Here is an 11,624-nt window from a genome sequence, read left to right as displayed (position 1 = left end):
TCTATAGACTCGCTACCAGAACAATTACAGGTGGAGGTAGGGTATTCTGGGAGAGATGTATCCATGGAATCACTATGGGTTGGAAATAACTCGACAGCATAAAACAAGACAAGACCAGTTAAGTAATGGGCCTTGTTGAGCACCTATAGTGCACTGTATTAAGATCTTGAGAAGAGCAGTGGAATTAGTAGATATCACCCTCGTCCTCAAGGATTTTAAAATCTAGCTATCACTGCTTGCACCACCTTGGGTAGATGATGTTCCTTGTTCCCGGATCTGATTGCTGATGATGATGATGTTGATGATAGTGATGATGGTGGTGGTGATAATGATGGTGACTGATGATCCTGATAAAGACTCCTGTTAAAACCCCCAGTTCTGGGACTTTGGAAATGAGAACCAAAGATTGATTCTAGGGCCAGTCAATTGCACAAAAACTCACCTCCTCCAAGAGGCCTTCCCAGACTGAGCTCCCCTTCTCCCTCTACTCCCTCTACCACCCCCCTTCACCTCTCCACAGCTTAACCCTCTTTTCCCCTCATTTCCCTCTGCTCCTCCCCCTCTACCTTCCCATCCCTTCAGCACTGTACTCGTCTGCTCAACTGTATATATTTTCATTACCCTATTTATTTTGTTAATGAAATGTACATCGCCCTGACTCTATTTATTGCCATTGTTCTTGTCTGTCTCTCCCGATTAGACTGTAACCCCATCAAATGGCAGGGACTGTCTCTATCTGTTGCTGACTTGTTCATTCCAAGCGGTTAGTACAGTGCTCTGCACATAGTAAGCGCTCAATAAATACTATTGAATGAATTGTCCGCCAGGCATATCCCCGCTGGAGCACCGAGAGTCACGAGTGGAAAGGCAAGCAGGGATATAGCACAAGGGCTGATATGAGCAAAACTCATTTACAGCCTAAGTGATCACAGGATGGTGTCAACAGTGTGTTATGTTACCTTGACTCAGAAAATGGTTGCCTATTTGGTTGCTGTGGTCTTTTTTGTCCATGTCAGCAATGGGCAGGAATGTGTCCGTTTGTTAAATTCTACTCCCCTCGATGCTTAGTTTAGTGCTTTACAAACAGTTAAAGCTCAATAAATACAATTGAATGCATAAATGAATGAATAATTTTTCAGATTCCTACTAGGTCTGTGTCCTGCACTGAATTCCTTAAGTGACTCAAGTCAGAAACCTTCATTGATGATGCATAACCCCATCAGACAGAACTATGATTAGAACACAATTCGCTTCATTCTTGGAGCAGTGCAATGGATGAATAGCAAGGCTTAATCTCGACTGCTGTCATATTACTAGATTGGTAGAAAATATTTAAATATACATTTAAATTCAAATATAAATATTTTCATAAAATACAGTGTTATTGGTGGTGAGACCCTTATCCTATGAATGGGGTGACTCTTAAAGAGTAAGATGAATGATCCTTTCTATATTGTGAGCATGAAAAGACAGGGTTTTTTTTTACATTGTAGATGTCTTGATTCTCTAGAAATCTGATATTGCTTATGACCTTGTTCATCTGCCTTAGATTATCCTAAGTGAAAGATGAAGACATTAAACATAAACAATAAAAATCCCCACTTCTTAAAAAAGCAATTTCAGAACAAATTGGAAAATGTCCTTTTCTGAATATATCAATATTTTTTTGCAAACGATGAATTCTATCAAATCAGAGATTACAAATCCACAGTGCGCTGAGATTCCACCATAACCACAAGGTCATGGTATTAACTTTAATCCTTCATCTAAGACCTGTGTAATGAGTAGGGAGAAGGAGTCATAAGGATAAGAAAAGAAAATGTTTCAGGGAAAATACTATTTGACACAGACTTATAAATTGCACTATTTAATAGACTGTAAAATATAAACCATAACTTTGTTTTTGCCCAAATTGCTTCAAAAATACAATCATAATTCAATAGGATAATGTCTTTTAAAGGGAACATATGCTGTTCATCCTTGCATTCCAAGGACTGAAATAGCAGGAGGCATAAAACAATTTATTCTAGGAAGCAAGAGAATAGAAGGATTCTCTTTTTACTCATTTTGAAGCAGCTGCTGCTTCAGATAGTTCTACCACTGGGTTCACATCACCATTGAGTAAAATCTCCTATTGTCACGATTTTTTGTCTTGGCACACTGATGGTGCTTCTTAGATTTATCTGCAATTTCTACCACGGTGATATCTCCTCTCTCATATTGCCTCATGTAATTTTAGAACAGAAATCTGAAAATGTGGATCTTAGGACAAAGCTAAAAGGGGGGGGGGGGGCAAAATATAAAGAAAAGCAAATGACTTACTGAAATCTTGAAGACTGCTAAAAGGAACATCTGAGGTAACAATTGTTTACAGTCTACAAAAGGTAGAAACTCCTCATCTCCTCAATTTACTCTTTCCCGCCTACTAATCTACTCTCTTTGCCTAGTCAATCCCAGCTCACACTCTTGATTTCTCATCTTTCTTATTGCTGACCTACTGTTAACTATCTCCCTACTGCCTGGAATTCCCTCCCTCTTCATATCAGAAAGACCACTGCTTCCTCCAACTTCAAAGTCCTTCTGAAATCATCCTCTAGAAAGCCTTTTTCAATTCATTTCTAATCACCCTACTTAATATTGCCCTAAACCCCACTTTAGCACTTCCATGCCACCAAGCAATAAGATACAAACACTCCCCAGATGTATTTATGAATATATCATCATACTCTATTACTTTATTTCAGGGTCTGTCTTCCCCACTAGATTTAAGACCCTTAAGGATACGTATCATGTCTACTGCTTCTACTGTACTGTCCAACTTCTTAGTACTGTGCCTTGGGTTCAGTAAATACTAATGATTGAATGTTTCCAGCCTGCTCTTGGTGCCACGATCTTAACATTAAAATACAAAAATGCTTTTCTCAATTTTTTAAAAAAAGAGTGTGCAATCTCTTGTAAGTTTTTAAGCTCCTTATATATCCTACATTTCTCTCTATATATATATACATGCATATATATAATTATTATTTGTGCTGTGAGAAAATAATTTTAATTGTGACTATTTCATATGTATACTTATGAATGCATATATATATATATAAATATATGTATATATATATATGTATAAATAACAGAATAAACATACACACATATACATATATCTATTATTTCAAGTAATCTAGCAGGAGAATATGCAAACTTTTAAAAAGTTAAGTTGAGAGTAGTATTTATAAGCTTTGCTGTAGAGTTTTTCATTTCTTTCATGGCATTCTAAAAAATGTCTTTGTAACTTGCATCAGTTCTGAGTCTTTGCTAGTATGTTTTGCTGTGGCAGAAAATTCTTGAAGAAATAACTAGAAATTGGATCTGAAATGATATTCTAGTGTGGGATTGCATTTTCTTTCAACTGATGAGTAATTGCTTTCTATCTGAAGATAATGCTTTCTGATAGGTTGGAGACTGCCTTTTGGTTCACAAATTTTTTATATCCCCTTTGCAAAAATTGATCCTTAAGATTAAAGAATTCATGGCTGTGATTTAAAGTTGGACTTATTGGCACACATCCTCACTGAGTGCAAAACAGATTGATGTGCAATTTATTTAGAACTTTTTGAAGATATTGGTTGGATGGGCTTCAGGATATTCACTGGAGATTTTATCATGCCAACCAACATGTCCCCACAGAAATTCTGAAAGCCTCTGATTTTGTGTGCATTTGAACAGTTGGGGGTTGCATGGGGAAGAACTGCAATTGATTTTATCAGGTATTAAAAAGAATTTGTCCCATGTCGATTATTTTGAGAATGTACATAGTGTGTGTTGTCTGGATGAAGCTGGCTGACCTTTGACTCGATATATGACAGTGAGAACAATTAATTTATTGAATACTCACTGGCTGCACTGCAAAAAATCATATCAATCAAATGAGCTTACAGTCTAGAAGGGTGACAGATATTGATATAAATCAATCAATCACAGATAAATACTGTAGGGTTGAGGGAAGGGTGAATAAAGGGTGCAAATCCCCATGCTAGGGCAAAACAGAGGGAGTGGGAGAAAAGGAAATAAGGGTCTAGTCAAGGAAGGCCTCTTGGAGGAAGTCTACTAAGTGCCCGAGAGAGTGCAATACAACAGATTTCGGGGACCTATTCCCTTTCTCCAAGGAGGTAACAGTAGGACATTAAAATAAATTACAGATCTGTGCATAAGTGTTGTGAGATTAAGGATGGAGTGAATAGTATGAGCTCAAAAGGTGCAGTTCCAAGTACTTAGACAATGCAGAATGGAGAGTGGGTAAAGTAAATAAGGGGTTAACAATCAATCAATCAGTCAATGGTATTTCTTGACCACTTTACTGTGTGCAGAGCATTGTACTAAGAAGCCGGGAGATTACAGTATAACAGAAATGATAGACCAGTTCCCTGCCCATAATACTTTTGCAGTCTAGAAGATATCAGAGAAGGCCCCTTGGAAGAGATTAGATGAATGTCAATGGGTTTCACTTGGATTCAGCAATCAGTAACACTTTTTAAGCACATGCAATATGAAGCATCCTGTATTAAGTGCCTGGAAGCATGAATACCTGGAAATTAAATCAATCACAATTAAATCAATAAATAAACCAACAGGAATCTTACAGGAGCTTACAGGTGCAGGTGTTTTTTGGTGGATGATGAGGATAGACATCCAGGGAACAGTCAATAGTTTAAATGGTTCAGAACAGGAGAAAACATAAATTAGTAAAAACAATATATAAAGCAAAAATCATAACAGTACTTTATTATTTCAGACCATGGACATTGGTCTGTGGGAAAAACTGTCCCAACCTTCATGGTAATGGTCATGGTTGGCTCCTCTCAATCAATCAAGCAATGGTATTTATTGGCTACTTTCTGTGGGCAACATACTATTCTAAGTGCTCGGAGGGTACACAGGGCAGATGGTGGGAAAGAGTTGCTCTGTAACTTATTACTGAGGTAGAGTAGTCCCATGGGAATCAGAAGAGCACCATGACCTAGGGGATAGAAAAGGACATGGTTACTAATTCTGACTCCACCACTTATCTGCTGTGTGTCCTTTGGACAAGTCATTTCACTTCACTCTGCCTCAGTTCCCTTAACTGTAAAATGAGCTCAAGACTGTGAGCCCCACCTGGGATAGGGACTGTGATCAACCTGATGATCTTGTACCTTCCCCAAGCACATTTCAAGCACTTAATAAATACCACAAATCACTTCACTTCTCTGTGCCTCAGTTACCTCATCTGTAAAATGGAGATTAACACTATGAGCCCCGTGTGGGACAGGGGCCGTGTCCAACCTGACTAGCTCCTATCTCCCAGAAAGCTTGGCACACATCAAGTGCTTAACAGTTACCATAAAAAATACAAACTAAGCTACTTTTGCACATCGACAAGGGATCAAAATTCCTAGAGCATGGAAACAGTTCACTCTTTACAACTTATCTCCAAAGAAAATCTAATTTGCATTGACAAATAATTACCTACCTATGAAAATTGCATCCCATTTCAAGGGAAGATGTGGACAAGGAGGGCCTAGCAAGTAGGCAAAAAAAAAACCCAAAACAACTACAGAGCCATCAAAGAGAGTATTTCATTTTAGTATTCTGAGCAGAAAGGATATCAGATAGGTCTTTTGTGTCTGAAGTGTGGTGATCTCATATTCATCAGGAAGACTAGGGGTATGCAAGAAAACCACCAGGAAAGACCCTGTGTTGACACAACCTCAGAAAGGCTTACTCTGTGTCAACTTTTTTAAACACTGGGTGATGAGTCAAGCAGCCAATCATATTTATTGAGCACTTACGGTGTGCAGAGCAGCGTACTAAGCACTTGGAGGAGTACAGTATAACAGAGTTAGTAGACACGTTCCCTGCCCACAACAAGCTTACAGTCTAGAGGCCTGGGGCAGAAAGAAGGCAATCATATTAGTTGCACTGAAGGTCCGACACAGTCTTAAGAGGGAGTCAGTTACTCAATAGCATTTATTGAGTGATTACTGTGTGCAGAGCATCATAGTAAGCGCTTGGGAGAGTACAGTTAGCAAAATAACAGACAACCTCTCTGCTCACAACGAGCTTACGGTTTAGGGGGAAGACAGATATGGTATTCCTATTTTGTAGGAAGGGGAACTGAGTCACAGAGAGGTTAAATAACTTGCCTAAGGTCTCACAGCAGCCAAGTGGCGGAACTAGGTTTAGAGCACCTATCTCCTGACTCCCTTTCCAGGGCTCATTTCAGTAGGCCGTGCTGTACTAAGGCGACCACTGTTCCAGTAAGTTCAAAACAATTTAAATGCATTTTTAAAAATAACTAATTCATTTAATTTCATACTTATGTGCTATTATTTTCCATTCAAGGCATCTCCTAAAATGGATTTCCATGATAGCATCCCTAGATTTCTTGTAAGTGAAATTTGCTGATTTTTGTTTCTGAAATATAAGATCAGTACAGCTATTTTCACCTCTCAGGGTCCCACCTGGAGAGTTTCCAGTACTCTACCAGTCTCAACTATGAGAGGGAGAGTCAGGCAGAGACATATCCATTCCATACCTAGTTTGGGGAGTGGCTAGCAAGTGGAAGGCCATCTGCTACATGTCAAACTCCCCTGTGCTGGGCAGCAGCGGCATGGGAGAGAGTTGAGGACAGAGACTTAAGTTTGCTGAGCGGAAGGCAGCAACAATTAAACTCTTCCATATTTTATAATAATAAATAAAATGAATTGTAAAATAAAATTACAGATATGTACATCAGAGCTGTGAGGCTGGGAGCAGGGAAGAGCAAAGGGCTCAAGTCAGGGTGACGCATAAGGGAATGGGAATGTGTGAAAAGTGGGCCTTATCCTCTTGGAAAAGATGTCCCTTCAGTAAGGTTTTGAAGAGGGGGGAGAGGAATCATCTATCAGATTTGAGGAGGGAGGGCGATCCAGGCCAGAGGTAGGACGTGGGCTGGGAGTTGGTGCGATCAAGGCACAGTGAAAAGATTAATACTAGAGGAGGAAAATGTGCAAGCTGGGTTGAGGAAGGAGAGAAGCAAGGTGAGGTAGGAGGGGGCAAGGTGGTGGACTGCTTGAAAGCCAATGGTGAGGAGTTGTTGTTTGATGTGGAGGTAGATGGGCAACCACTGGAGTTTTTTGAGAAGCAAAGTGACATTCCCTGAACGTTTTTGTAGGAAAATGAACCTGGAAGCAGAATGAAGTATGGACTGTGGAGACAGGAGGCTGGGAGCTCAGCAAGGAGGGTGATGCAGTAACCCAGACGAGATTGGATGAGTGACCGTATTAACGTGATAGCAGTTTGGATGGAGAGGAAAGGGAAGATATGAGTGAAGTTGTGAAGGTGGGACTGACAGAATTTAGTGAAGGATTGAATATGGGGATTGGATGAGAGAGGAGTCAAGGATAAAACCAAGGTTAAGGGCTTGTGACAGGAAGGATGGTGGTGTCGTCTACAGTGATGGGAAAGTCAGGAGGTGGACAGGGTTGGGTGAGAAGATTAGAAGCTCTGCTTTGGGTATGTTAAGTTTGAGGTGATGAGAGGGCATTCAGTTAGAGATGTCTTGAAGGCAGGAAAAGAAGCGAGATTGGGGAGAGAGAAACAGATCAGGGCTGGAGATGTAAATATGGTTATCATCCACGTAGAGGTGGTAGTTGAAGCCATGGGAGAGAATGAGTTCTCCAAGGGAGTGGGTGTAGATGGAGAATAGAAGGGGTTTCAGAACTGAACTTTGAGGGATCCCCACGGTTAGAGGGCGAGGGGCAGAGAAGAACCCATGAAGAAGACTGAGAATGAATGGCCAGAGAGATAAGATGCTGCTTCAGTTCCTCGCTGCCCTGCTGGTAGATTGAAAAACAAAACTCAGAACAATAACAGTGGCCCTGGCTAAAAGCTTACTATGGGTCAAGCACTTGGATAGATTCAATGCAAGCGTATCAGAGACACTCTCTGTCCCATTTGGAATCACAGTCTAACAGGGAAAGAGAGAAGATATTTTATCCCTTTTTTCAATGATGAGGAAACTGAGGCACAGAGAAATTAATTGACATCCAAAGTCACACAACCAGCAAGTGAGCGCTTAATAAATAGGATAGAATGAATGAATGCATGAGTGAAAGAATGTGGTGGATCTGGGATAGAACTCAGGTGTCTTGGTTTTCACTCCTGCACCTGTTCCTTTAGGGCACTTTCTGACAATAAATTAACCAGATTCTTACATTGCTTATGCAATTTTCTGGATGATAATTGAGCACCTATTGTATTCAGGTAAATGAAGTCTAAAACAGTAATTCATTGTCACACCAGACTGAAAGAAGTTATCCTTACATTGCACAAGGAAACAATTTAGTTACTATTTGTAAATGATCACTGAATAGTCCCCTATTGATCTGAAAGAGTTATCGTATCTACCACGGGCACATGACTAAGGAATCAAAAGACAGTTCATATAGTGGGAATATATGCCTCAGTAAACAGACATTTGAAGGGAGTGTTGGGCCAAGGGAAAAACGTTGTTGTTAAGGCAAAAGTAAAAACAACAGTTTCTGATTAGGTGAAAGTAACATAGGAAAAGTGAAATAGAAAAAGATTATTTTCCATCTCCTGCCTCTGTGCTTGCAAGGTATCTATCTTACAACTCCAAAAAGTTATGTAGTTTTTTGAAGTTATGAAGTCTATGACCAAGTTTATTTTGTTGTGACCCCTTAGGTCTCATGTGTAATTTATCGAGAAAGTTATAAAGTTCCAAGAATATCCTTTTATTGGGATTTTTATATGAGAACCTCTAGAGGCTGAAGTTATATGGTGATAAACAGAACAAAAATTTTTACTCAGAGAAAAAGGAATACAGTAGCCATGAAGCAGTAAGTGAATCCCCAGATTATTTGCTAAAATAACATTTTAGTCACTAAATAGCTTCAGATGCTTTATGCTTTATCAGAAGGCCAAAAGCCAGTGATCCTTTAGGAGCTTTCTTCATCACATCCTGTTTCAAAGTGTTACTTCTGTAGTTATTCTCAGTAAACTGTTGGACAATGTAAAAAGCTTGAAAAATAATGTACTTCTTCAATCAGTTTTGATAATGGGAATTGAATTCTATTGTAGTGGTTATATGTGAGACTCCTGAGTTGGAATTGGATCGAATGTTTACCATGTGGACTATTTTCCTTATGCCTTTTGTTTTAAGGGAAGATTTTGGCTAATTGTGCTTTCACTTGTATAGTTTTTGCGAATACTGTGTGCAAACAAAAACATATAGAAACTGCTCAGTGCCAGTCTAACATGTATTTTTAGTATTAATAATGTATTTGCTTTTTGCTGTTGAATTATATAAAAAGTACTGGTCTTCACCCAAGGTAGAGACAAATCCTTTCTCCATTAAACAATGGAGAAATTTGTAGTTTTATTGTCTGGAAAATACCATTTGATTTTCCTTCCCTGTGTAGGCTTGATGAGTGATTCAGGGTGAATTCACAAGATATTAAGAGGAAAACACCAAATTGAATGAATTGGGAAGGTTCCCAACACGTTTGGAATTGAAATGGTCAAAAATATAGTTTCAGTAGAGGATAACGCATTAGAATGAGCAAGAGCTTTTCTCCAAGTTAACAGCTTGCCTCTTTAGAGTCTGTGAATGTCATACTTTTATGAAGACTTTTCTCAGCTCAAAACATTAGCTTACTGCTCCATGAATAGAAGTGTGCACTGGCAAAGGCTGCACAGGACAAAACAAACACATTTTTCTCTCCCCCAAATCCCAAATCTGCTTATTGCTTAATCTTATAAATGCCTCACCTCAACTCAGTTGAGAAGCATGACATTTCTTTCTTTCTTTTTTATAAATGGTATTTGTTAAGTACTTACTATGTGCTAGGCCTGTTTTAAGCTAAGATAATTTTAAGATAGAAAGTAATCAGGTTAGACACAATCCATGTACCATACAAGGCTCACTTTCTTAATCCCCATTTTACAGATGAGGTAACTGAGGCTCAGAGAGGTTAAGTGACTTGCCCAAGGTCTGACAGCAGACATGAGGCGGCGATGGGATTGGAACCCAGGTCCTAGGACTTCCCAGGCCCGTATTCTATCCGCTACTGCTTCTTCTTATTGAATTTCTTCAATCAAACAGAAAAAAAAAAATCCCTTCTCCGCAACAACAACATCTATCAGACGAGTCCTATGTGTCGCCTATTCGGTTGAACATCAAAGCCTGTGGCATAATCAGAAAAAGACATAAATCCTCAAGTATTAAAATATGCAGTTCAATCAAGAAACCTACTGACTGATTAGTAAAATATGCAGCCAATTGAGGAAATCAGGTCAAATACAATTTCCAAGACTAATATATGTATGAAAATTATGAAATTATGCAACTTCATTTGTAAAGTGTAGTCAAATGTTTTCTAGAACATGTGAGAATTTGCTGGCAAAGACACAAACCATCATGTCATGGAAATGCTGGCCAGCTTGCCTTGTGACTTTTGGACAGGGAACGTGCCTAGCAAGTCTGTTATATTGTACTCTCCCAAGTGCTTAGTACAGTGTACTGCACACAGTAATAATTACTCAATAATTACCAATTACCTTTACTAGAAGTGTACATTTAGTTAGGGAAATGAAAGATACTTTGGATATGCAGAAAAGATTAGTAGAAATTATACATGAAGATACATTTTGATCAGAGCAAAATATAATTTTACTTAAAATGTGCCTACTAGTATATGCTATATTAGGGAAGGACAGAAAAGGTTTCTCAATACACGTTCAGGAGAGAGCTATGGAGCAAAACTAAGTGATAAAATAAAGGAATCCAAAATGATGATCTCAAAGAACAGATTTGTGTTCTGCAGTGTAAGATATAAAGTACATACGGATACCAGCCATAGCTGAGAAAAAAGGGATTTTGGCCTTTTATCTTCCAAGAAAATGTTGGGACACAACTATGAATTAGAATAGCTCTGCTTTAAAGCATCTCCTGTCTTTGGACATTTTTTGTGAAGTACTATTTTCCAGATGGAATAAAGCTGAATCTTTGAACTCTATTATTTTATCCTAGCATTATGTATCTCCATTACCCAACATCAATGACATCACATATCTTGGTTAATGTGAATACATTCTCTCTTTTGGTGAGTGAGGTTTGTGATAGTAAAGGACTTAATGCTAAAGGGAGCCAGGCATTTAATAAGCAGGCAAAACCCAGCCTTTCTGTAAGTGTACAGATGGTTAGTTAGTGAAATGAAGGAGGCTTTGGGACAGATGGATAAACAGAAAAGATTAGTAGAAATTACACATGGAGATAAATTTCGATCAGAGCAAAATATAATTTTACTTAAAAAGTAAACAACATAGGAATCTTTTTTTACTGTGAACAGAAACAGGATGTAAAGATTTAAGTCTTTCCAAAAATTGAATGTGATGAGTATCCAGAACCCCCAAAGCATATTTAAACATAGAGTCATTTGTAAGAGCTAAATTTTCCAAGTCATTTTCCACAATTCATCCATTCTCTCCATAACAATAAACCACTTTTAAATTTTAAATTACGATAGAAACCCCAATGCTGGCTTCTTTCACCTTCATCCCACCCCAGTGCTTCCCCCTAGATACTG

At 38.6% G+C, this 11,624-nt stretch overlaps 1 non-coding gene across 1 annotated transcript; it reads left to right on the top strand.

Moving 5' to 3' along the window:
• The first annotated feature begins 6,479 nt into the window (after window positions 1-6,479).
• Window positions 6,480-6,617, top strand: LOC114816813. The gene has a single exon (XR_003764620.1). It is a non-coding gene; the product is annotated as a small nucleolar RNA SNORA7 (small nucleolar RNA).
• The last annotated feature ends 5,007 nt before the right edge of the window (window positions 6,618-11,624 follow it).

The sequence above is a fragment of the Ornithorhynchus anatinus genome, chromosome 14 (assembly GCF_004115215.2).
Source record: "Ornithorhynchus anatinus isolate Pmale09 chromosome 14, mOrnAna1.pri.v4, whole genome shotgun sequence".
Lineage (NCBI taxonomy): Eukaryota > Metazoa > Chordata > Mammalia > Monotremata > Ornithorhynchidae > Ornithorhynchus > Ornithorhynchus anatinus.
Note: the sequence above shows the minus strand (reverse complement) of the source record. Positions and strands in the feature narration are given on the sequence as shown.